The sequence below is a fragment of the Papio anubis genome, chromosome 8, assembly GCF_008728515.1.
Source record: "Papio anubis isolate 15944 chromosome 8, Panubis1.0, whole genome shotgun sequence".
Lineage (NCBI taxonomy): Eukaryota > Metazoa > Chordata > Mammalia > Primates > Cercopithecidae > Papio > Papio anubis.
Window position 1 is genome coordinate 53716237 of NC_044983.1, and position 27789 is coordinate 53744025.

Consider the following 27789-nt stretch of genomic DNA (forward strand, 5'->3'; position numbering starts at 1 on the left):
TTCTTTTTAGTTATTCGGGTGGCTACGGAATTGTATCTCATTATGTTTTTAATTTGCATTTCCCTGATAGCTACTGATACTGAGTACTTTTTCATATGCTTACAGATCATTTGTGTTTGTGAAATGTCTGTTCAAGTCTTTTGCCCCCTTTTTAAGTTTGATTGCTGTTCTTTTGTTACTGATTTGTAGGAGTTATTTTTTTTTCTGGCTAAGTCATTTTTCAAGTTTATGTATTGGATATATTTTCTTTCATCTAGTTTTTTCCTTTTTATTTTCTTCAGTGTTATTTGATGAGCAGACATTTTCATTTTTGTTAAAGAGCAATTTATAAATTCTTTCAAAACAGTTGATGTTTTTGCAGCTCTACCAAATTTGTACCTACTTTAAGTTTGCAAAAATAGTCTCCTGTTTGTTCTAGAGGCTCTATAGTTTTAATTTTTAACTTTTAGATCTGTGATCTACCTCAGATTGATATTTTTGGTGTGAGGTAAGGGTCAGCATTTACTAATTTTTTAAATGTATATCCAATTCCTTCATGATCATTTTTTGAAAATACTTTAAATTTTTCATTGTATTATCTGAGTGCCTTTGTTAAAAATTGATTGTGTAATATATATGTGGATGTATTTATAGTCTGTTTCTTTTATTGATATGTTTGTTCTTATTAACACTGAAGTGTTGGGATTACAGTGTCTTTATGGAACAATTGAGCTGTCTTTCTGGGGGAGGAGGATACTTTCTTATCAGTAGGAACACAGACAATATGCCCATCTAGATTCCTCACCATGGCTCACATTTCCACAAAATGTGAAGCATCACTAATGCATGATTCTGACATTGAATTTTGTAGGTGGAATGTGTTATGCAGTTGGATGACTTCAGTTTGTTCAGATATGAAAAATTTGGTGCAGTACATTTCATTTCACTGCAATTTAGGTCAGGGAATAATGCTGAAAGGAAATATGTGTGAAGGCATGAGTGAGCACAGACTACAGAGTGGCCCAAAACTAATAAATCAGAAAGGAAGATAGATTAACTGAAATTCCGATTAATCTCACACAACCGAGACCAATTAGACCAACCAATACTTTAAGTAATAGTGCTTTCGTATTGCTTTTTCTTGGTTGCCAATGGAGTATTTTTTTTCCTCCCTAACGTCTTCCCCAGCAGCACATAGCATACAGTATATTTTGGGAAAAGGGAAATTATTTTGCAAAAAGTAAAATGACAGGGAAGAAATTCTCTATAAATTTCATTTCTGAAAATGAGGAAATTTTAAGGAAAGAGACAGTTACAAAATCAAAAAAGATCTTTCTTCTCTGTCCCGCTCTCTCAACCTATCCCAAGCTGGGATTTGAGAAAGGAAACCCTTGCCCACCAGTTCAGGGCCCTGGCTCTGTCACGTAGGGCCTCTCAAGGATGAGAGCTCAAGTGTTAGTCCTCATCAGTGAGACCACCCACGACTGATGGAAGAGCAAGGCCTGTGTGATTTTCTGCTTTCTTTACCCGGAGAAGCCAGGATCCACTCTGTTCTGTGTGGATGAGCTGCACCCATTGAGGGCAAATAAAATTATTTATTTGAGGGCAAATAAAATTAATTGAGAGCACCCCTTCCCCCAACACACAGCATAATGTTCTCAGTATAACAGAACACCAGCTACCATCTTTCTAAAGCCTGGCATTGATTTATATCACATGTTCAAATTGTTTTTATTCAACGACTATAGAAATAAATGTGAAGATCATGCTTACCCTTTGGGAGAAGATGGTTAAAATTATAAAAGCTTCTTTAGTCTGTAAAACATTGAAAATGCCATCAAGCCATCAGGTGGACAGTTCCTGTTGCTGCTCTCTAGAGCCCTGGAAGGGTTTTCTGCTCATCTGTCAAATACTTTGTGCCATTTATTCCTATTACAGAATATTTCTGTGGCATTACTTTAAAAGCCTTCTATATAATTGACTATGCAAACCAGTTGTGTAGGCTTGACTCAGACTTTATGATAAAAAACATTCATCATATGCTATCCCCTGTAAGAGGAATTTAAACTCTCCTCTTCATTAGAAGGCCTGCCTGCAGTGGAATTAAAATAGCTTCTCCTGAAGGGGAGCACAGACTTGGTACAGATCATGAGCAGTCATTCAAGAGGAATGTAATCAAATACTTGAAATTTAAATTAGCTTGTAATCTGACTTTGAAAATAAAGTACAAGAGAGACCCAAGAAAGTTTCCTGAAGGTGAATTAATGTCCTTCACACCACTTCCTGTTTCAGAGCTAATAGCATACACATGATAAAAGTATTATAGCAGTGAAACTTATCTTTCCCATGTGCTCCTTCTCCCAGGTCACTGATACTGTGCTTAGAAAAGGTGGCCTACATAGAGAGAACCCACATCTGCAAAAGCAGCTTTCAGACATCACCCGGGATTTACAAACTCTTTCAGCAATGTTTGGAGGAATAACTTCTCTTTATTGGGTCCATAAAGCATAAATTGTTAACCCAAGAAAGAGAAAGAACCTTAAATAAGTGACACAGATTTTCTTCTTTATTTAGAAACTATTCTGATGTTCATATTTTTAAAGGATTCTTTCTCTTAAATATCTTTTCCTCATTCTTGAAGGACACGATACTTTTTTTTCTGTTGAAATCACCCAGTGGTAAATGCTGCAGCAGACTGACACTTCTGAAATGAAAAAGGTCCCATTGTTATTGCGGCTGCCTTTAGCAAAATTATATAATGAAAAATCATTTCTTTGCTATAAAAGAAGACCATGGAAAAGCATCTCTGCATATATTATTGTATGTAAATTGGGAACAGGAGAAATATAGGGAATCTAGATACAGAGAAATCATCACTGTTTATGAACAGCGTAACATTTCTAAAAAGAGATTGGGGTGATTATTTTCAATAGAAGAAAAGTCTTAGCTTTACAGATAATTACACTCTTAATAGTATAGATGGAATAGAGCTCAGTTTGCTTCAAGGCAGATTTCTGTTAAACAGACTCCATTTGCACATTAATTTCTATTGTGGAAGTTAAAAAATTGGTCCCTAGATATAATAAAACTACCTTTAAAATACGCACATATAAATGGAAATATCTTTCTGACAAACCCATTGAACCATTATCTGTTAATGATACTGAGCTATGATTCACAGATATTTTGAACTGTGGAAGTAAGAATATAGCCAGGAGAGGCAGACACACTGAAATATGATTGCTTTGCTTTACCTCATTTTAAACTTGATTCCCACTGTAGTGGTAACAATCCATAAAATTTCAGAAACTTGCCAAGCTTCATGTCAATCTTGAATCATGCTAATGTTTCTAACTTTATATCCAAAGAAATTATTTTCCATTTTCCCCATCACTTAAACTTACTGGCTGCTTTCCAGACATTTGAATCTGGCCATATCTCCCAAGTATATAAGAATATCCTTACATAAAATGAGAGAATTGTCCAAATAACTAAGGAATAAAATATCTAGGCCTTCCTTAGCAATGAGGACTTGTACCAGCGCCAACAGAGGCTTTCCCTAATGTCTAATAATAACCAGCAAATTGGCTGACAATTCTGAGCTGAACTTTTGGGGCCCAGCCTAATGGTTTGACTGATGGTTGGGAATGGTTAGCACATCAAAATCCTGTTTGCTGAGACTGCTACTTACTAGCTGGTTAACAAGGCTGAGCTGCACCATGTAGACGGGCAGTAGGCCAGATCCGATGACCACAGCACGAAGCACAAGAATCTCTTTAAGACCGAGACTTTAGAGGAGCCACTCATGAAAAATTTACCCCCTCCAGTTTTTACCTTTTCCTTGGGTGGAAGTGAGAAAAAAATACCAAGTTTTTATTAACAATTTATATTCAGTGTTAGTAATGACATGGTAGAAAAATTAAACAATTCAGACAGGTTTACTATCTCTGCCATGCAGAGATAAAAACTATTGATGCTGTAGCATTTGCCTCAGACCTTTCCTGTGTGTATACTCAAAGAGATACTACAGCATATGTTTATACATACAGAGACTTTAACAAAACTGGAGTCCTCATACATCCATTATTTGAAATGCTTGAAACAAGAAGTGTTTTGAATTTCAGATTTTTTCAGATTTTGTAATATTTTCTGAGAACATATTGCTTGAGCATCCCTAATCTAAAAACCCGAAATCTGAAATATTTCAGTAAGTATATCAATTGAGCATCATGTTGGTGCTCAAAGAGTTTTCGATTTGGGAGCATTTTGGAACCTTCATGCTCTACTTGTACACATTGATTTATAACTTACCTAATATTCAGCTATATTTTTATTTGGTAAATATTTTGTTATAATAGGACTTTTTAATAACTTCACAATGTTCTATTAATTTTATTTATATGCTATCATTTATTTAACTAATTTGCTATTGTCAAATGGTAAGATTGTTAATTTGTTTTTGCCCTATAAAGGTATATTAGTCTGTGCTTGCACTGCTATAAAGAAATGCCTGAGATTGGGTAGTTTATAAAGAAAAGAGGTTTAATTGGCTCATGGTTCTGCAGGCTGTACAGGAAGGATGGTTGGGGAAACCTCAGGAAACTTTCAATCATGGCAGAAGGCAAAGGGAAGCAGGCACATCTTATATGGCTGGTGCAGGAGGAAGAGAGATGGGGAAGGGATCACACATTTTTAAACAACCAGATCTTGTGAGAACTCACTCACTATACAGTATCAAGGGAGATGGTACTGAACCATTCATGCAAATTGCACCCCCATGATCAAATCACCTCCCATCAGGCCTCACCTCCAACACTGGGGATTACAGTTTGACATGAGATATGGGTGGAGACACAGACCTAATCCATATCAAAAGGATACCATGGTAAATGCCTTTCTCTAATATTTTTGTACATATCGTCAATTATTTTATTTTGGGGGCATGTGATCCCAACTATTTCCTTAGAATTATATTTCCAAAATGAAATGGCCAGGGGTAAAGGTATACACATTTTTTTTAAATTTCAAAAGTTGTTCCAAGTTGCCTCATGAAAAAAGTTGTGCTTAGTTAAGTTCCAGAATTTCTAGATGTTATTAACACAAATTCTTAACAGTATAACAGTTTTCATCTGGGTTGTGCTCAGGGCATGAGGGTTATGTATTTATACTATATACATCTTTTTCGGGGAGGGTGTCAGTTTTTCTAGTATTATCTATCATTTGGCCTGGATGTTTTAGTTTTGCCATCATCCAAGTGGGGAGAATTTAGATGATGTTTACTAAGTGTTAGGCACTCCCTAAATGCTTTATGTATGCATTAACTCATTTAGTTAATCCACACAACGTCCTCCTCCAAATGTTCCAGATGAGAACATTGAAGCATAGAAAAGTTAAGTAGTTTACAAAAGGTTACCAGCTAGAAAGTAGCTGGATTGTGATAAAACGTAATAAATGGCACAGGAGAGACATATATGGCGGTATTTTTCTAGGAAGATAATTTCTCCCTAGGAATGTCATTTAAGATATAACCCCCGAAGTTTTTATATGACTCTTATCAAGACTGCTATCCTTTAGCCTCTACTAATTTTAAAAGTTTCAGAAAGACCCTAGATGAGTTTCATAGCAAATGATGTTCTTTACTTACATATTTGTTTGGATAAAAGTCTAATCTTTCAAAGTGACTAGTGTTGAAACGTAATTATGAACATTGATGGCATGCATACTTGAAATTCTTTCATGAATCTTTTTTAAAAAACAGCAGCATGCTTTACCCGTGCAAGATTATATGCCTTGATTTTGGACAGTAAGTGCAGAGATGCATTAAAGAGCTGGTGATGGGGCTGAATGGGACTACTTCAAATTATCAGAACCTGCACATCACTGAAATGGTGGACATTTCACTTTAGAAGACAAAACTGAAATTTAGGGTATTTGCCCATGTATTGTAATTTAAAATTTTATAGGAATTATTCCATGGTCCATATAGAAGGAATTCCAGGTCCTTTAGGTGGTACAGAGATGAATAATGAGGTAAATGCTTTCATAACCTAGAGGATGCCTGTTAACATTCAAAACCATGGTATGACTTCTGCAACAGAATTCATAGCTCTCATTAAACAATAATATCTGTTTATGATTTTAATACCTAATTATTATTAGGTTGTAATATGTCATTATTATGGCTTTATTATATATTAGATTAATCCTATCCAGTTACTATGCCCATGGGATAATTATAAATAATTTTTGTGTGTAGGAATGAATTGAGTGTTAGCAATGAATTGAGTCTGGAGTCGCTGAGCAAGTCCCGTAACCCCCCTGGCATTTCCATATATCTAAGTGAGAAGATAAGAATACCTACCCAACAGCATTTTGGGGATTCTCAAAGCAGATACTATATGTGACGTTTCCTTTGCAATTTTAAAACCCTGTTCAGGTTTAGTCATTGGCATTGTTGAATCTGTCTCCTTCGCTGGTTTGGAAGGTCCTTGCCCTCCTCATCCTAACACAGTATTTGGCAAATGATAGGAGTAAATAAGTATGAGTTAAACGTCATTATGAGGACAGGGAGGAGGAGCCCTGATGACAAGAAACTGTATGAAAACCAAGTTCCCGCTCCAGTGTGAGAGTCCTAGTAACCTCTTTAATTCATACCCCTTCCCGAGCCTCGTAGTACCCTGCCCCCTTCACCAGTACTATAAAAAGCTGATCATTTGAGGAAGAAGAAAAACTAGGCTTTGAGAAGACACTTCAGGATGCACAATTGGCTTCTAAACCGAGCCCTGCAGAGAAGACTCAAGCGGTCTGCTCAGGGCTTTTGTACCCGGCAAGGTCATTGTCCAACATCATTGTCCCTCTCAGCGGGCAACCTCTCTGAGAACTCACACTTGGTATTCGGGGCTGATGCACAGGTACTGGGGAGCCACTGAGGACCTCTTCAGACAGTGAGGCTGCCTCATGGCACAGGGATGCCAAGTGTCTGTGGGGGAGCTGGGGCCAGGGCTGCTGCCCATGGCCTTTGGAGCAGCAGGAGTGACTTCTAGCAGCCAGTTTCAGTCTGCCCCAGGCCAACCAGGCCACAGCTGAATAAGTGCCTGGTATGCCACACTCTTCACAAAAAAAGAAAGATTGCTGTTTGAGTGTCAGAAACAGAGAAGGAAGGGGCACCAGCTGCCTGGACTCTTGCCCACCAGTTGTCTTGCCCCTGGTAGCCAGAAGGAGACTTTCACAGCCTGGGTATTCTTTTCTTTTCCTCAATGTGGGGTGATCCTGATGGCTCCCCGGACCCGGCTCGCATTGACTGGGGAGCGGATTGTTGGTTTCTGTGCCCAGCTCTGCCTGCAGTGACTTCATGTTGTGGCTTGAGGTCCCCTGATAGAAACGCTGCTCAGCACTCAACCTTCCAAGCTGCCCTCCACTCCTTATGTGGGCTGGGGCCCAAGGCTTCTGCTGGACCACGGCTCAGACGCCTTTAACATCAGACACAATAGCCCCACGTGCAGCCAGGCCTCCTTCTCAGGCCCTGGTGCAGTTCATCAGAGCAGAAACAGCTCTCCAGGACCCCTCTCATTAAGATAGTGTTTGACCAGCAGCTGAAACCGAGATACTTCCTGCCGGAATATTATGATCTCTCTAAAGTTATCCCGGAGCCCTGGCTTTCGACAGAATCATTTTTTATACATGAACCCTAACTTTTTTCCAAGGCGAAAAAACTGTAACAGTTGTAGCAATTCTATATGAAAATTCTGGAAACACAGCCTCATTTTCAGTCTCCAGGGTTAGAGAATGAGAACAGAACTTGAGGAAATCCATGCAGTGAGGCAGAAGGTTTCTGTAGTGCCTGCTCCTCCTCGTCAGTACAGCAAATGTAAAATGTACACATCCGCATTCTCTGAGCCAGGAAGAGGAGATGAGGGTTTCGACTTGGAAGATAATGGGAATCTACAAAGATCCAGAAGGAGAGAAGCGGTGGTCAGACCCTCAGGGAGCTTGAGCCAAACAAACCCTTTCCTCCTCTAGTGTGTGTGGTTGTGTCTCCTCCTTCCTCCTCCGTCCACTGCCCCCGGCCAGCTTCTCCACGACCTTCACAGCTCTTGAAGGTCTTTCCCCATGCTCCTGCTGAGGAAGCCGGCAAACCTGCTTCATCCTTAGCCAGATCCTCCACCCCTGTCATGTGAGCATCCTGTGCTGAGCTGCAGTTTACCTGATCTTTATTGCTTGTTTGTTAATCACTTAATGAGCACTCCCACATTACAACAGAAGCTCCTTTAGGAATCAGAATGCTCTGTTATTCCCTACAGTATTTCCAGGGTCCAGCACAAGTCCTTACACATAGTAAGGGCCTAACATGATTCACTGAGCAAACAAACGATTTTTCAGAATCAAAAGTGTGTTGACTGAAGTTCAAAGACAAGAGGGCTCATTCCAGAGGCTGTATACATAGGCCCCCCCCTTAGCCAAGTGGCAATAAGAAAGATTCCCAATGAACTGTTACTCAGCTCTAAAACAAATACTGGGTCTGAACATGTTGAAAGATAAGACCCAAGAAAGGACAGTAGCTTTCTTCTTTTAGAAAGTGTCTGTTTAATGTCTTCTACTAAACAGGCATGAAACAAATTAATTAAACAGCTTTTTCAGTGCCTATTTTGAGCTAGCAGTCTGTTAAATGAAGAGGAAGGCAGAAGCTGTTAGATGTTTCCTAGAGAAATGCCTGGAAGTGTTACTAGCCTGTATCCTGGCAGCCTGCAGGGAGCTGTGCCTTAGGCCAAATCTCTGAAGCCAATTCCTCTTGGAGTTTTTACCTCCTGATGATGGTGATTGCACTCTGATAATTCAGGAGGAAGATGCTTCAAGGTAGCACACACAGCTCTCACTTTCTTTAGCCAGTTATCTCCACATTTTTCCAGGGTTTGTGTATGTGTTTGCATTCCAGCACAGGTTTTCACTCTTGAATTTATGGACCATGAGTTTCTGTGCTTTCCCTTGAGGTTTATGGTCCATGTCATTCCTTTCACTGGTTTATTTCCCAACAGTTTGTGGTACACAGAGATTGGAGGATGAAGTGCCCCTTCGCCAGTAGTCCTGTTTCTTGGCTACTAATTAATCCCTGGGAAGATTTGGTTCCTCAGAGCAAATCATAATGCCTCTTCAGCGTGTCAGCTTTTTGGTTTTTAGCTAAAAAAAAAAAAAAAAACTACAGAAATGGGAAGTTTGCATTTTATCTTTGGATTGGAATTTGACTGGTAGAATATACCCACTTGTAGGGAATATAAAAAAAACCGTTGAACATTTACAAATTTGATTAGATCGGCTCAGGACTGCTAATTCTGTAGAACATATTGACAAAAAAGAAATTAAGGGAAAAGAAGTAGATAAACAACTCTCAGAACTGAGAGTTGCATTTGACTGGCTGACTTCTCTCCCTTTTCAACATAAATTTGTCATTTTAAATTTAATCCAACTCCTTCTAATTAAAACTTTTCCCAATTTATATTCCATAGAAAACATTTTTGAAATTTATATCATTAAAAAAAATAATTAGAAGCCCTTAATTTCCTGAAAAATTATTTTTAGGATAGGTTTGTATAGAATCAAGTGAAAGTAGTGACTCTTATATATCTAAAAAGAAGTAGGGGAAATAATTTGCCTCATAACAGTGAATACCAATAATGGTTCTGTGTGATTAATCAACCCTACCATTAGCTTCTTGGCCTTCATGACTTCTGAGTGGTATTTCTGACAGAACTGTACGATGGAGGCGTGTTGAGGTACTCTTTTGAGTGCTGTGATGCTGGAAAGAAAGGGAGACAATATGGAGTGGTTGAGATCACTACTCCTCATAAGAGCTTAATATAGAACCCAGAATCCACCCTGTGCCAGGCCCCGTGCTAAGCACTTACAGCTCATTGACAGTAACTCTTCAAGGTGGCTCCTATCATTGTCTTAGACAAAGAAATGCAGTTATTTGCCCAGGGTCATAGAGCTAGGTAGTGGCAGATCCAGAACTTTAACTGAGGCAGTCTGACTGTGAGAACGCGTCACAGGATTTGGCGTCTAGAAGTAGTTTGGCCGTTCAGTTGTGTAGTGGCCAAATGTGTTTAATTTTTCCTTTTACAATAACTTCTGAGATCCCTTTTCTGTCCCTTGTAACTGTGAATTAATCACTGTAGTCAAGATTATGGTTTTTTACACCTTGATTAGCACTTTTCCGCTATAGATAGAAATTTGCATGGTATTTCCAACTATATTGAAGAGAGATTAATTAGCACTTTATGACAAATATGTGACAAATTGTTAATTAGGGTAAATAAAGTAAGACTCAGATTTTATAGCACCACTATTATTTTCACAATATCAATTTTATTATTTATTCTTAGTGCTGGAATCTGATAAGCTTAACTAAGCCGATAGTGCTGTGCATTGATTTAACCACTCTTTGTTTCTCTAGATTTCAGGAAAATAAGAATACACTTTAAAAATCACTTATAGTTTATCAGGTGACACATTAATCCTCAAAGTGACAGGAAGTCGAGATGATTTTGTCTATGAGGTTTAATTTATTAAAATTTACTTTTCTCCTGTGCTTTGCTCCAATGGCTCTGTGCTAGCAAACCAGCTATAATTAGATTAGCAGCCTGCTAAACGCCGGTGACAGCCTGCGTCTCAGAGAGCATGTGCTGGATTCCGCATGTGCCTTTTCCTTATTGGCTGGTGGCGTTGCTGCTCGCCCGTGTGATAGGTTTCCACAGTAATCTTTATGCTGCATTAGAGACATAGATACAGAGGTGCTGTACTGTGTTCTTGCAACGGTGGAGGTGCTCGGCTGGTAACGTTAAAGAAGGAATAAGGCTCCCGAGAGAAGGCGTTCGTCTTTGTTGTGGAGCATCAGCCGTTAAGGACAGCCAGCAGCGGTGGGAGGTCAGTGAAGGAGACTCAGTTCATGGTAATTACTTTAAGTCTATCTCTCACGAAAAACACGGCCATGCGTGAAATGAAGTATGTTCATCGTGTCATCTGTTTAATCTGATTTTGCTTTGTTAATACCATGGGTACTCCAGCATTCCATATGAAAATACATTCTCCCGCAGGCTTGCCTGGTAAACAGCTACCCTGTTTACAGTATTCACCAAGGAATCATGTTTTTACCTGGATTCAAGAGTGCATGTGTGTGCTTGGGAGTGATGCTTACCGGCTCGCTTCTGTTTTGGAAAGCCCGATGTTGCATCAGTTTGGGTGTCTTTGTAGGTGCGTTTCAGTACTCAGTGGACTTTGTTTGCATTGAGTCCACACTGTGCTGAATAGTGAATGATCAGGAAGAATTTAGTGAAACACACTCTAATTAGGACAGGGCAGTGACTCTCCTGATGTTGAAGCTGTGCCTTAGCAGAAGTAATGTGCTATTGTTTCTTCAAAGATGTGTGCAGCCTTCATTTTGGATGGTTTTCTTTGTCTCACCTTTTGTAGTTTTTATTAAGCCTTTTAAATACAGAGAGGGTTAACATATCCCATTCTGCCAGAGATATTTAAAGTGTATATTTAGCTGTGCTTGAAAGAGAAATTTTCGTCTCATGGCTTTGTTTAGCAGGGACATTGCGTTAGGAGTTGAAATGAAGTCTCAGGAAGGTGGGGTTCTTACCACTTACTTTGTCTACTGTTTGACAACATTTTTATTTCTATTACTTTTTGCCTGAAAATTGATAATCTTAAATAATCTGTGATAAAAAATGGCACATTCTAAAAGAAAAATATTTAAATGGGCAAGACTGAGGTTCAAATATCCCAAATAAATGCAGCATGAGTTTTTCCTTCTCAGTGTCCCTTCTCCATAGTGTCCTGTTTTATACCAAAACTTCCTTTGTTTTTACTTATTCATCAAACTTAAAAATTGATGTCCTTCCCATATCAGGCTGTAGAGTCCACAGAAACTTGTGTATTGAATCACCAGTCACACGGCTGGCTGCCAGCCACCATGCGTCTGCTATCACCAGAGCCTTGCAATCTCTGAAAACCATCAGGAATTATTTCTCTGCTCCTGAAAAGCCAAGTGATGCAATTTTAATGATTTGTTCAAATACCTGCTCTGATCTAGAACTATATTCTGGTTAAAGGGATTCAGTATATTCTTTGACAGAGTAAACTTCAGAGTACTTACCAACCGTGCCTCCTTCCCCACTCCACATTCCCTTCCAGGTCCATCCTGGTAGATAGTAAATCATCCAGTGCAAATTGCATCCAAATAACATTTTTAAGGGGAAAAAAATGAATATTATGAAAGCTTGCCTTGAATTGTAATAGAGTATCATCTATAATAAGAAAGTTTGGTAGTTGTTGCTTGTAATACAGTGTCTTTGTGATTTGAACCCGCTGGTGACATTCTCAGGTTTTAGACACCTTGTGTGGTGAAATGAACCTGGGAACAGTCGTTCTACTTCACATTCCACTTCCTTGATACAAACCACGCCTGTTCCCATTGCAGAAGATACGCACCAGTGGCGGAGAGTGCAGTTTCAGTGAGAGTGGTTTTGCTCTTTCCAGAAGTCCAGGCTCCTCTCTCGTTTCCCTCCCTCCCTCTGCCTGCTGTGCTCTTCTATGTGGATGTGCAGAAAAACCTTTCTGGGAATCAACAGTTAGGCTTGGACACTCATTTTGGGAAGGAGGGAAGGATAGATTGGTGTGGATCGATCTCTCTCTCTGTGTGTCTGTCTGTCTCCTGAAATGCTCCCTAAATTGCCTTAGTCTTAAATAATTCCCAAGAAGGTTTTCTCTACTTTGAAAGCCTTGGGCACACATAAACATTGTCTAGAGTTCCTTTTGGGGGAGCCCCTTTGAGGTGTGTGTCATGGAAAGATGTAGAAAGTAGCTCTAAGTGATGTCAAATCCCTAGGGCTGGGTCTTAAAGACTTTCTGTGTGGAGGAGGAACTTTTTAAAAAATTTAAATATGAATGTATCTGTGTACTGTGTAATGCACCGGCATGATGATATCCCAAAGGGACTTTTAATATACACCGAAGGGGCTTTTTACAACATAATTAAACAAGTGTTATTTATGTTTTTGTAAAGTAACCAAAATATGTGCTTTTATCTTCTGATGTATCGCATCTTAATGTTTTAAAAACTAGATTAAGAAGACTCTTTACATGTTTCTGTGACAAGAAAATAAAAAGAAATTTTTTGGACACTTTAAAATGTTGTTCTTTTTCCTCCTTAAAATTCTGTAACTCTTTACTGATGACGTTTCTGACCAAACAACAATAGGTCTATCAGCATAAGCATAAATATTATATTTTAAAATTAAAATATTTTCTGTTATAAGGGATACTTTCTGACATTTTCTCCTGAGGTCTAAATAGGAAAAGTGGTCACTAGTTTCAAAATGAAGTCATTCCATGAAAAATATGATGTGCTGCAAAGTAACTGGGCTGAACAAGGTGTGGAAAATATTTGTGAAGAGGAAAGAGAAATGGGTAGTGCATGATATTGCATGTAAGAGTTTCCATGGTAATATCTATAGGTGGATTTGTGGCTGGTCACTTGGCATCTGTGATAATCCAAAAACCTGATAGATATTTGTCATTAGCAATTGATAAATATTTCAGGGTTGACCTGTTAAAGTTGCCTGGATTGGAAAAATATGTGAAAAGGTATTAGGCCTCTCATCTAAGTGTAGTTATGTTTCATTGTAGTATTCTATGGTCATGGACACTCACCATGTGCTAAGCTCTGTGCTAAGCTTTATCAAGAGAAAGAAGGCACAGTCCCTTCCTGTAAGAAGTGACTACTGAGAAAGAGAAGCAGCTAAATTAGTAATAATAGGGGTGCATGAGGCAGATAGAGATACATAGTTTGGTGATACCAAGGAGGGGCAACCAGTTTTTTAGAAAGGGGGTGAGGAGTGCCAGGGAGGGCTTCAGGAGAGGAGAGATGGTACCCAACCCATAACTATTTCCTGCCCATCTTGACATCACATTCACAACTCAGCATTAAGTTGAAGCTGGCCTAGCTTCATATTCTGTTTTTGTGTTTTTTATTGATTTCAATACATGTAAAGTATCATTTCTCTTCTACCTGCTAACTCTTCTCAGAATACACACTAGGTTGTTACATGGAAATATGTTCATAGATTTACATCCTGTGGGAATTGAAGTTTTCTTTAACGTATCCAGAATTTAGAAATGCATCTTAGATGAATCACCAAACACTTTGATTGCTATTATACTCTTAAGTAATTTAGTGATTACTTTTGGAACTGTTTGCATTGGCAGGAATTGTCATTTACTCTTGGCTGCATGTAGACTCCTGAAAGTCATTTATCTTGTATGTGCTCATTAAAGACAAGCTTGTAAAATTTGAGACTGGATTATAACACTTGGATTTCACCTTGAAGGTGTTTGCTTTTCTTATACATTTAATTGGATTTAAATTTTAAATCTTGTCAAATTTGGAGGAGAAGTCCACTTTAGGGGTCACCTATTTGCAGAAGATCTTGCCACCAGTAAAATCTCTACATGGAAACAGATTTTGCATTTCTACTTCTATAGATCCTGCAGTCAGGAAATCCTCCTAATTCTGTCATGTGTTACCCTAGTCAGGCTTCCACACTTACTTTTTCAAACGCTGTAAAATGTGCAGGCTTTACTTTTCCCGCCCTCCAGACCCCACCCCACTGCCTGAGTTGGATGATAGCCCCTTAGAGCAGCTCTCTAACCCAGCGGACCTCCAGGACAGGAAACAATTCTCCTGTGTTGCTCTCTTGTCTGTGGTTTGTTTTTTCCCTGTCTCCTTTGCTACCCCTCTTTAAGTAGCTATTCTCCAACGCTCTGGCCTTCATCAGCTTGCCTGTCCATGACACCGACTTTCCATTGGTGGGCCCACCCATTGCCACACAGTGTCCACCAATCCCCCACCCTCACAGCCACACCGACCTCCGGTGCCTTTGCACAGCGTGGAGAGTGGCGCTGCTGCTCCCCCTGCTGCCTGGAATGTGCTTCCCCAGAGAGCCCATGGCTTGTTCCCCCACTGCCTGAAGGATTTCGCTCTAATGGAGCCACCTCAGTGGGTCATTCTGAGATAGTATTTACTGTATTTGTTTATTTCTTTAGTTTCCCCTTTCTGGAATGTAAACTGCATGAGGTCAGAGGTTTTTCATCTTAACCCCCAGAGCCTTGAACAGTACTTGGTCCATAGAAAGTGTTCAGTCAGTACCTGTTGAATGAATGAGAGAATTAATGATTCCTGGCATGGGGGTGCTACAGTGCAGATGAAGGGTGCTCCTGAGGCAATCAAGAGCTCTGCCCTGGCCAGCTTAGTGGTGCTGTGGAGCCCCTCACTTTGAATGGGCCTCAGTTTCCAGTTCTGTAGATGGGGCTATAGAACCAGAGGCTCTGAGGCCCCTTAAAACTCTAACACTTTTTCATAGCCCTGGAAATAAGATATGATGTCACATAAAACGTTATTTGTGCGACTCATCACAACTTGATGTTATATTCTTCTTTCTGCATAATTGCTATCCATGGTTAAATGTCTCTTTTCAAAAAGAAACAATAGTTGAAGTGAACAAAACACTTAGTTTCCAAATGAAGTAGTAAAAACTAATGCATTTTGGTGTACTGACATGTGTGCTATCTTTTTTTAAATATATTGATCAGTTTCTATTTTTATTATTTTTGAGACAGAGTCTCGCTTTGTCATCCAGGCTGGAGTGCAGTGACACGATCTCAGCTTACGGAAACCCGCACCTCCCAGGTTCAAGCGATTCTTGTGCCTCAGCCTCCCGAGTAGCACCACCACACCAAACTAATTTTTGTGGGTTTTGTTTGTTTGTTTGTTTTGTTTTTTTGTGGTTTGATTGTAGAGACAGGTTTTCACCATGTTGGGCAGGCTGGTCTCCAACTGCTGGCTTCAAGTGATCTGCCCCCCTCGGCCTCCCAAAGTGCTGGGATTATAGGTGTGAGCCATTGCATCCAGCCTGCATTGACTAATTTTTAAAAGAATTACCATTCTCGGTTGCTAAATGTATTTAATAGCCTGCCTATTTTTATCAAATAAAAAGGCAAAAGCAATCTTTTCTTCCTTTGATTTTTTTTAGCAATTTCCTGCTGCAGAGAGCATTTTAAGAAAGGACAGCATTCCTGGGACCTCTGCCTACCATCCATAAAATACTCATTCCCCTCTCAGGTAAGCATATTGCTTTGCTTTGATCCATTCTGAGAAGGAGGTATTGATTCTCTGTGAAAACCTGTGTCATTATTGCACTAAGACAAAGAAGCTGAGGTTTCAGATATTTTGCTCTCTGGCAAAAATAAATAAATAAATAAAATAAAATGAAATAAAATAAAATACCCACCTTTTGAGGTCCTCTCCAGGACCAAAGTATCAGTGATGGCCATTTGCCGTTCTAAGGGGTTTCATGATACACCTTCTGCATATCTGCTAGTTGTTAGTTTGTTAAATGCTGTGTGCTGTTTATCAGGTAATCTCCCAAGAATTTAGAAGTACTCTGTGTTTTAAAAAAAAAAATTATTTTTTTTCAGAGATGGGGTTTTGCCCTGTTGCCGAGACTGGAGGGCAATGGTGTGTTGCTCATTGCAGCCTTGAACTCCTGGGGTCAAGTGATCCTGCTGCCTCCGCCTCCTGAGTAATTAAGCCTATGAATGTGCACCACCATGCCTGGCTAATTTTTAAAAAATTTTTCATAGAGATGGGGTCTCACTATGTTGCCCAGGCTGATATTAACTCCTGGCTTCAAGCAGTCCTTCCGCCTCGCCCTTGCAAAGTGTTGGGTTTACAGGCATGAGCCACCTGGCCTGGCCAGAAGTTTCCTCTTTGTGCTTGGGGAATGAGATGGTGGTGCAGGGTCAGCAGCAGGGGCACTGGGAGTGGGTGACCAGGAGAGAGCTTTGCAGGCTGGCTCCTTAAGGGGGGCAGGTCGAGAAAGCAGAACTTAAATTCCAGTCCAGGAAATAAGACTGAGGGGGTGGAGTATCTTTGAAGGATGGCCGGCCAGCAGGCCTGGGAATGGCAGGGTACTTTTCCCCACATCCCCACTGCTCCCGGGACTCCTTTCTGGTCCCCACAGCTGATGGAGAGCCTGGGAACATTTTTTCCAGGTCTCTTCCTACAGTCAGACGATCTTCCAGGAAGGAGCTAAGGAAGTGGAAGAATGGTGGTCAAAGTACAGATGGTTCCCTCTCTTATGGAGGGACTGAGAGCTCAATAACACCAAATGAAGAGGTTAGAAATATTTAGGAAAATGAAGACAGCTCTCCAGTTCCCTCATTTCCACCACAAGTTGAAAAGTGTAAAGAGCAACCCTCAGGAGCCTCAGCCTCAGTGCCCACATTCTGAGTGGCCCCATGCTTGGATTTGATTGACAGCCTTCCTCCAGCTTCCTGTCCCGCATCCATTTGTAATGTACCCTTGCTTATATAGTAAGCCATGTATTTTGTAATTTATTATTATTGCATTATGCAGGATGTTGTCAGGTGATACGATCGCTTTTCTAGATCCTAAGAATCTTAACTTGGGCTGACAAATAAGAATCAGCCTGTGCCGGGCAGAATTGTGCAATCTGTAGAAACAGGAATTAAAGAGAAAGCCAACAACACCCCTCAGTGCTCTACTCTGAAGTCTCTCACTCTTATCGCAGTCTTACTTATCTTCTTATCTCAGATATAAGAAACTCTGATACGAAAGCCTGGGGCTCCTGTTGACTGGAAGGAGCTTTGCATCTGCCATCGCCAGCACTTGTGGAGCTGAGGTTGTAAAACTGCACCCGAGTGCCAGTGTACTTAGTGGGGAATGCCTTCCAACAGTCCCATGTTTTTCATTCTGCACCATTCTAGGGGGCTCATCCATCCTGATTTGCCCATGACTGAGGGATTTCCTGGGACATGGGACTTGGCAGTGCTAGAACTGGGAAGTCAAAGCAAGCCAGGACATGTTGTTCCCTCTTGTGATCCCACCACCCCTCCTCTCTCTCGTACATGGCTGTGTGATGTTCTGCTCACCAGGATGGTTGCCGACAGCAGTTGTTCGCAGCCCTGGTGGCCAGGGAAGAACTACAGAGTTTAGTAGGCCTGGCCATTACCTCAGCTCCTCTGCTTAGTAACCAGCTGGGTGGACTGGGATGGTTTTCTTTATTTCTGTGAGCCTCAGTTTCTCATATGCCAAGTAAGAAGAGCAGCAAGGCAGTGGGGGTGTAGGGAAAGTAACAAGGCAGAGCAATGGAGATGCCTGATATAGCCTAGGTACACAAGAAGGGGCGGGTCCCTCTGGGCATCAAGGCAAACCATCCAAAGCAGACAGTCAGTTACCTTCACAGGCATAAGTAACTGGCTTGAGCTTTATCAATACTATTATTTACCTAGATCAGGAAGGTTAGAAAGAGCTTAGCCATGTGACTCACCAACACAGTGTCAGCTGGGTTGCAGGCATAAATCCTAGCCCTGATACCTAAGATACCTAATTCTTAAATAACCTTAAGTCAATGTGTGCAAGTTACTTCGAGTTGTTTTTATATCAGTTTTCCCATGTAGATTGAAACATTTTTTAAAGTGCTGTAAAGAATGCTGTGAAAAGCATAATTTGTTTCTTATCTGTATCCAAATGTTTTTAACTTTCAGGTTATTATTGCATTTAAAGTTTATTAAAACATTTTTCTTTCCTAGATTCTTAAATTACAGATAAGCAGCCTTATGAATTCATATGCATTGTTATCGCCATTAAATGTTCACTGCTCTCAATATATGAGTTTAAGATTACTTTGTTTTTAGAGAACACACTGGGACTTTTTAAAAGTGGCTCCTTGTTTAAGGAAACTAAAAGGCAAATGAAGTCATGAAATAAAATGATATCGTAATGTTCTTTTGGTCAAACCTTTTTGAGTTTTTTCATCCTGGAACATGAAATGTCCTGAGTAGTGTATATATGTAAGTCATTTTTAAAGGAATACACAAACACCAATATCTGTGCCTTATGCATGTAATTACAATTTCAGGAAATAAGCCTGAAGGCTTCCTTTGTTTTTTGTTTCTTGTTATCTTATTCAAACTTAAGTAATTGATAAAATCCATTTCTCCTTGAAGGTTTCCTATTTCAAAACTTCTCTTCAGATTTTCGCCTTTTTAATATGGTGCATGCTAGATATTTGAGAAATTGCTCGGAACAACAGCCCTCGCACATTTATTTTGTATGTTAAATGGGCCTAACCAAAAATGCTTGCTGGTTTTCCCCAGACACCTTTTTTTCCAACTCGGTGTTTCCTAAAGCTGGTCCTCCAGAATGAGAGGTTTGTACCTCGTCAATGACTCATCATCCTCTCATGCCAGCACCCCTGACTTTTGCCTCTCTCCAGATCAGCTGTTTCCCAAGAGAATGACTCAGAGATCAGATTCCAGCAGTACAGTCAGGTGTGGCTCCTCTGAGGCCATCTCAGCTGACCTTGAACAAGGTCTCCTCAGGAATCAGGAGAGTTGGCACCACAGTGAGACCCACTGTGCCGGGAGCCAGGCTTGCTTGCTGCTTTTTTAAAAAGAGGAAGAGGAAAGGGCATTCTCTGGGGGAAAAAAGCAGGGATTTTCCATGTTTTCTTTTACTTAGTCATAAAAATTGTATACGCTTCTCTAAGGATAGATATAGGGATAGTCCCCCTCATACTCAGAAGTAGAATTCTATATTTGAGGATTTAACACACATTTATTGTGAACTTCAAAAAATTATTGATTGGAATTTAAATTGTCAAATTACAGTAGGGTGTTGGTCGCTTACGCTTGTAATCCCAACACTTTAGGAGGCTGAGTTGGAAAGATGGCTTCAGACCAGGAGGTCAAGACCAGCCTGAGCAACATAGTGAGACCCTGTCTCTACAGAAAAATTTTTTTTAATTAGCCAGGTATTGTGGCATGCACCTGTAGTTCCAGCTGTACAGGAGGCTGAAGTGGGAGGGTTGCTTGATCCCAGGAGTTTGAGGCTGCAGTGAGCTGTGATCATGCCACTGCACTCCAGCCTAAGTGACAGAGCCAAGACCCTATTTAAAAAAAAAAATTGAGTAATTTTGACATATTTAAATTTTTTTAATCAAATGAAAGACAAATTCTGTATTACTACCTGCATAGTTGTTTATTAATGGCTGTTATAATAGAAATTGTGTCATTGTAAATGTAGTCACTGGTTTTCTTACAAAGATCAGCAGAGAGGAAGGATGGGCTGCAGTTATGCCCGTGGACTATAGAAGGACTGCCCTGCGGTCCTGTGCTGGAGACATTTTGTGCAGTCTTTACTTGCCCTTCAGAGAAGCATTGGAATCTTCAATATGTAGATATGGGATATGTGTAATATGGAAATCAGAGGCTAAACTTCAGACCAAAGGGCAGCCATGTGGTTAGACATATACTGGGTATAAAGCCCAAGTCTACCCAAGCCTCTTCTATCAAACCCCTATCCAGACCTTGCACACCAGTTAATTTCTTTACGGTATCAGGGTCATACATGCAACAGGAAAGCCAGTTGAGGGAAGTCAGGCAATGGGGAAGGTAGAATGGAAAGGTTACAAGGAAACATCAATGTCTAGTGGAATATTAGAATGATCTGTAGAAACCATGAAAGTCTTCAATCAATTAGAGTAGGAAAGAGACCAAAAAGGTCGTACAAAGAGAGAAAGAGACTGTTAGGAGGACGCAGGTGAAAGAGAGGAGATTTAAACAGTGATTGCAGTTGTGCCAGGAGAAAACCTAGACTTTCCAGACCTTCTCACTTTCTTTTCAACCTGTAAATCATGTGCTACCATCTCTAGGTGTGAATAGAGAACGCAGTCATGCATTCTGAGTACTCAGAGAAGTTCAGAGACATGTGATGCTTGCCAGGACCCGGTGTTTAGTGAGCACTGGAGTAGCTTCTCCACACAAGTCTCCCTCTTCCATAGCATAGGATAAAAGAATGCTAAATATTCAATTCTGGTATCATGTCTGTGTATCTGTGTTCAGAGATGCAACCGAAAACCTAAATATATTCCTAATCTGCATTTCTTCTGGAAATTCCTTCTATTCACCAGGGGAGCAATGCTGCCCTCTCCTTGCATGGTCTTTAGGCAGAGCTTCACAGAGCACTGGCCCTTCATGCTCCTGAAATACTTATATTTTGCCTTTACTTCAGTCCTACAGGTCCAGTTCTCTGTGATACATTTAAAATCAAGCTCCACATCACCCTTGGTCAAAAAGAGACAGCTTTCACTCACCATGACAGTCAATGGAGACCCTTCCTCTGGAAAGGCTCCCAAGTGACTGTCCCTTACTATGCCTGCCTGTTCAGGTGTTGAGCCCTGCTGACTCCTCCTCGAGGGCTCATGCCCCAGCACAGCCCTCTTCATCACCAGACAATCCCATTACTGACTTAGCCATATGCTGGTCACCTGCCTCTAGTTTCTGCTCCCACACCAGTCCATGTAGGAGGCAGAAAATTTTTTTTCTTATTTTTATTTTTTGAGACACAGTCTGGCTGTGTTGCCCAGGCTGAAGTGCAGTGGCGCAGTCTCAGCTTACTCCAACCTCTGCCTCCCAGTTTCAAGCAATTCTTCTGCCTCAGCCTCCCAAGCAGCTAGGATTGCAGGCGTGTGCTACCACACCCGCTAATTTTTATATTTTTGGTAAAGACGGGGCTTCGCCATATTGGATAGGCTGGTCTCAAACTCTTGACCTCAAGTGATCTGCCTGCCTCAGCCTCCCGAATTGCTGGGATTATAGGCGTGAGCCACCACACCTGGCCAGAAAATTCTTTTACAGTTTTCATCCTGTTACTTCCCTGCTCTGAAACCTACTTTCTCCCAGTTACCTGTCTACCAAATTTAAATTCCAAAGCCACCTCTCATCTGGGCTCTTCTGCTTGCTCAAAGTCAATGTCTGTTATTCTGCTCATATTGCTACACACCTGGCTCCTCAGAGCTTATGGGCTGCTGCTTGCCCGAAATGCCTTTTCAGTTCCACTGTCTTAAAGCCCAAGAGTTCCTTTAATGCCCATTTTAAAAGTTACTTTTTCCTTTAAAAGCAATGGGTTTTTGGGTGTGGGGGGGAATCTAAGAATTTTTGAAATTTATTCTTTCAACAAATTCATAATCCATGCAACAGATTTCTTCACAATTTAATGTATACCATGTACATATATTTATAAGTAGTCTTGGAATTATTCTTTGCTGTCTCTGAGGGTTTATGTGTTATCTCTTAAATTGTATGATCAATTTATTTAAAAATTTTGCCTTCATCAAAGAACCTAGACTCTCAGATGCTCGAGGGGATGAATAAATAAGCCTTGCCCTCCCAACTCTTCTGTACAGGGAGCTGCGAGCACATGGGCTAGGGTTGAAATCCTAGAGGAGATCGTAGATGGCTCTGCAGCATCAGTGCTATTCTGTGGACTGATTCACTTCCTGAAGAGGAATGAAGTGATTTACCCACCTGGGAAGCCTTTGTGAAAATAAAAATTTTCATCAACAACACAGAATGGAAAGCTATTGTCAGTTCTTAACTGCCCATAGTAGAGTGACGTCTTAGTGGGCATGTAGAGACAAACCATCTGGGGAAAAATAACCGCATCAGCAGGAAGGAAGAGGAACTCGGTCTAAACTGTGAAGAACCAGTTCAGATTCTCCCTCCCATGTGGGCTTCTTATCCTTAAATCGCCATTTATTCATCATTTACATTCTGTGTCCTCAGAGTTCCTTATGACTGTAAGCACCTAGTCATGTACATTCTTTAGTCTGTGAGTACATTAAAGACACTTGTGAAATTCTGATTTAAGTTATAGTAAAATTTTTCTACCTCACTCTAGTAGACTATAAGCAAGTTGGGGGTAAGAATTATGTTTTAACTCTGAATCTGTAGAATCGAGCACAGAATCTAGCAAACTGCAGAGGATAAAGAAATGTTTGTGGGGCTGGGCACAGTGGCTCATACCTGTAATCCCAGTGCTTTGGGAGGCTGAGGTGGGAGGATCATTTGAGCCCAGGAGGGCAAGATTAGCGTGGGCAACACATCTCCTCACTGGTAGATGTGAGACCCCCATCTCCGTTTTGTTTTTGTTTGTTTGGTTTTTTGGTTTTTTTGGTTTTTTTTTTATCATGGTGGCACACACCTGTGGTCCCAGCTACTTGGGAGGCTGAGGCAAGAGGACCACTTGAGCCTAGGAGTTTGTGGCTTTGTTGAGCTGTGATCGTGCCACTGTGCTCCAGCCTGAGTGACACAGAACAAGATCCTGTCTCTTAAAAAAAAAAAAAAAATTAAAGGAAATGTTTATGGAATTTAATAGACTGAATTTTTTTGTGCATATGAAGGGAAGTCACTGTACATTGCTTATCTGTCTTTTTGGTCACTGCCTCTCACAAGCTCCATCTTCAGATATAAGACCCAGCAGCACAGGGCTTAGCAGGGCCGGAAGCATTGTTTCACTGAAAGAGGGGGAGACACAGTCTATTGCTGGAGAAAGAAAGGCAAAAATGAAGTCAGAAACAAGAGAGGGGAGAAGAAACAGAAGAAATTGGGTTATTTATGGTTAGATGTAGTTGAACATTATGGTGCAGAATTGCAAGAACTTGGGTGAAACTTTAAACTAGTCAAAGTAAGGAATAATCAAGGCATAATTAGCTTTGTTCAAAGGCTGCTTGAATTTGGTGTCCTCAACTGCGTTTGAAATAGGGTTTTGTTTCCAGAATTCAGATTACATAGTTTATTCATTTTTTAAATTTTACTCAAATCGATTGTTCCCTGTGGACTCACAGATTCAATATTCAGAGATTCAATTATTTGGGATTGTCTCCACGTTCACTAATTGTGTTAATTCTGCTATTTCGGGGAAGTGGCACCTTAAAAGCCCACACTCCGGGGCCCATGAAGAACACAGAGTGCAGGCCACTCCTGCCATCCACGCCTCCCCCGGCTTCATGTTCCCTGTGTTAATCTTCTTGTCATTTGCTGTTCCATTAAAAATTACGGATCCAGTGTCTAGTTTGCCCGGGGGTGAAATGGGGATGAAGAACCTTTCCCACCTTGAGACTCTGACATTCTTGTACAGGGTTAAAAACTATATTTGAAAATTCATCCTAAGAAGAACGGTAGCTAGTAGTGCTCGAGTTGGAAGTAAAGAAAATCTGAGGAGATCCAAGAAAATGATGAATTTTAGGCAGAGCCGAAGCTCTGGGTACGTAGAAGAGTATGGCTAACTCCTGGATGGTCCGGATCAATGGCATATGAGAGAATCCACCGCGGAACTGTTTGTATTTGAATCTTTGGTTCAAACTAGTTCACCATATTAGTGGTCTGTTCTGTGTATCCTCAGAAGTTACAAGGCTGTCTTTCCTGAGGTCAGCGGGCTCCTGAAGTGTGCTCGTGACCAAGACCTTGCTGGCTGCCATCTGAATCATATATAGTGGATGAAAAAAAAGGAGTCAGCAGAAGGCATGGATGATGTGCACCTCGCTAAAGAGAAGATGAACTATAATATTTTCAAGCATCATTCTAGTGACAGTTGGCCTATAAGTAGTGTTTCTGATTTTAATTTCATTTCTAATTTATGTGGTTCTATAAGATTCTCTGTGTTTTCCATCCTTCCAGCAGTAGACTTGAATCTCCATTTTCCCTTTTTTTTTTTTTTTTGAGATGGAGTCTTGCTCTGTCGCCAGGCTGGAGTGCAGTGGTGCAATCTCTGCTCACTGCCACCTCCGCCTCCCCAGTTCAAGCGATTCTCCTGCCTTGGCCTGCCAAGGTGCTGGGACTACAGGCACTTGCGACCATACCCAGCTAATTTTTGTATTTTTAGTAGAGACAGGGTTTCACCACGTTGGCCAGAATGGTCTTGATCTCTTGACCTTGTGATTCTCCTGCCTCAGTCTCCCAAAGTGCTGGGATTACAGACATGAGCCACCATGCCTGGCAAAATCTACATTTTTTAAACATGATTTTTCACTGGAAAACTTAAACTCCCCATCCCCAGATAGAATGGATTGTGAAGCTTCACTCTGTACCTATTCGTGAGGATTATATCCCTAGAGGCTGCTGTCAGGTGCCAGCAGGGATTTTATGGATCACTACCAAGAAAATGATGGTAAATGTCCCCACCGAGTGGCACTGGATTCTAAGCATAGTATAAGGAGTAGATTGCACCCTGCACCTTCCAGGACTTTCCCTCTGGACACTGTTTTACAAGGGGTGTCAGAGTGGCTACCCTGCAGGATGCTAGGGCAGTCAGGGATTGACGCATCACACTCTGAACCTGGCAGTTGGCATCAAAAACAGGAGAAAAAGCAGGCTTCATTTTCATTTACTCTCCTAGTTGTATTTGTAGTTCAACATTTCATGCTGTATTGGTAAAGGGAAAAAAATTACTTTTTTGGGGGGTCGTGCCCGCTTCCTTTAATCAACTGAAAAGTCTTGTAAAGCTGATACACTTTTAGCCAGGCATGGTGGCTCACACCTATAATCCCAGCCCTTCGGGAGTCCGGGGCAGGCAGATTACTTGAGGTCAGGAGTTCAAGACCAGCCTGATCAGTATGGTGAAACCCCATCTCTACTAAAAATACAAAAATTAGCCAGATGTGGTGGCGGGTGCCTGTAATCCCAGCTACTCAGGAGGCTGAGGCAGGAGAATCACTTGAACCCAGATGATGGAAGTTACAGTGAGCCAAGATCACACCACTGCGCTCCAGCCTGGGTGACAGAACCAGACTCTGTCTCAAGAAAACGAACAAACAAAGTTGATACACTTCTAGATTTAAGATTTTGACCATTGGCCTATGAGCCAGAGAGATGTTTGTGTTGAACTTGGGCCTGAAAAAGTTTCACATTTGTTTTTAGAGTATAAGGAACTCTCGAATACTTCTGGCACACTGATTTATGAAGCACTTTAACATCGTGTTCACTTTCTTCTCCACCAGATATCTGTTTTCTCTACTTTGAACCCTCCACAGATGTCCCTGTTATGAAGTGTGCTGCATTCTGCTTATTCCCCACTGCAGTTCTTGGGCACTGGCCATGTGCACACGGAGCTCTAGCCTTTAGGGGCCAGTGCCCAATTAAAAAATCAGTGGAATTAATATAAACCTGAGTAAATTATCAATGAGAAAGTATGATTTAGCTTACAAAATTAATTTGTAACTTTCCAAAATGTTTTCAGTTTGGTGAAGCCAACTTCCCCAGAAGTAAAACTCCTTAAGACCTCAACTCAATACCTGATACCTGGTTCTCGCTTTACTGGCTTATAGGAGGGGCCCAGTCAATGTTGCTAAAATGAAATTAATGCTGTGTTCATCACCTGTGTACAGTGGTCATATTCATAACCGAATCTGCAGCTCTTCTAAGGTAGTCTCCAAGAGTGTTAAGCCAAAGTAAATTGCCTCATTCGGAGCCTTTGAGAGCACCTCTCTCTTATTTTTAGCAGTCTTTGGTCGCTAAGCATTAGATTAATATGCTAAGTATAATAAGGAAAAATTATATGAATATATGACTTTAAATCTACTATTAAGAAACAGGAAATTAAGAGATCACTTGAAGACATTTTATGTCAAATCTGCAACATTTTTTAATTTCTTATTATATTTTAGTAATAAAACTTCATGTTATACATGTTTACAGTATCTTATCAATTTTAAATTCCACTATGTTTAAAACCATTTTATGATTATTAGATCTTTTCATCCAGTCAGTATCTTATTTTTCACACGATTGAAACCTAGCTTTGAAGTGCTATCTGAAGTGTTCTTATGTCTCATCCTGAGAATTCACCTCTTTATTGGCACTTAGCTTTACCCATAAGTAGGACCACTGTACACTTCTTAGGACATTCCACAGGGAGTGCTACTTCTGTTGTAAATTTGTGCAATATTGCTCTGATATGTAAAATACTTTACAAACTGCCACCTTGCAAAGTTCCCAGTCCCCACTTGTCAGTGATGGATGGTGATGCTTTAAGGGTTCATTTCAATAGAGGTATGTTTTCCAGTAAAGACAAAGGAACGTTAATGGACTAATAGCTGCGTACTGTCATGACTGACTGACGTGATATTGCACAAGTTGAAGACAGTGGAGCTGGCATTTTGCTTGGCATTCACTGGGCACTTCAGCCCTTTAGTGCATCATCTCCCTTCATTCTCACAGCAGGTAGTTGATGGAACACATAGCATGTGATCATGGGGCTAGATCTGAGCTCACACCACACCGTCTGGTTGCAGATCTGTCCCTCTAAACTATCTTGCCAAGTGTCCGGTGTGCTTTAGGTGTCAGGTGCTTCACAGACTTTGGAAGTAAATATTTTCCTACTATTTAGAAGTCATGTTTTTTCAGCACATAAGATTTTCTGAAGGTTTCTCTGAGCAAAAGAACTTGCTGCAGATGCCAACCAAGAATTCCTTCTCAGGGGTGCTTATCATATAGTAGTGCCAAAGAAACCAGTGCTGTGCATTACCTTCTGCTTTATCTAGAACCCTAGAGAGGTCACCTATCTGTCTGTGACTTAGATCTCTGGGCTTCACTTCCAGTTCTCTGATTTAAGGCTTCTGTTAGAGCAGCAGCTGTAGCAATTTGCTTTTTGAATAGGCTTATACATTTTACAAGCACTTTCACTTCAGCGGCCTTGATGGCTGGAGTAAACTTATATCAGCTTCATAGATGAGGCAACAGGAGCATCAGAGAAAAGCGACCTCTCAAAGCTACCTGGGTTATAACTGGAAAAGCCAGGATACAAGCTCCTCTGCCTCTTTCGCCATCACAACTCCAAAACTTGACCTCTCTCTGGGGCCATCTCCTCATTGGCTCATGGGCAGAATGAATGAATTG

General features: G+C 40.7%; 1 protein-coding gene across 4 annotated transcripts in view; it reads left to right on the plus strand.

Moving 5' to 3' along the window:
- FAM110B (family with sequence similarity 110 member B) overlaps positions 1-27789 on the plus strand; it is a 152856-nt gene that overhangs the window by 64408 nt on the left and 60659 nt on the right. For 2 of the 4 annotated variants that reach the window (XM_009213070.3, XM_009213071.4), the window contains exon 3: positions 16065-16153. The gene's annotated coding sequence lies outside the window, so the exon portion shown is untranslated. Of the gene's footprint in view, positions 1-4634; positions 10922-16064; positions 16154-27789 lie in introns of those variants that run through there. The other 2 variants (XM_003902780.5, XM_003902779.5) reach the window with 2 other exon arrangements.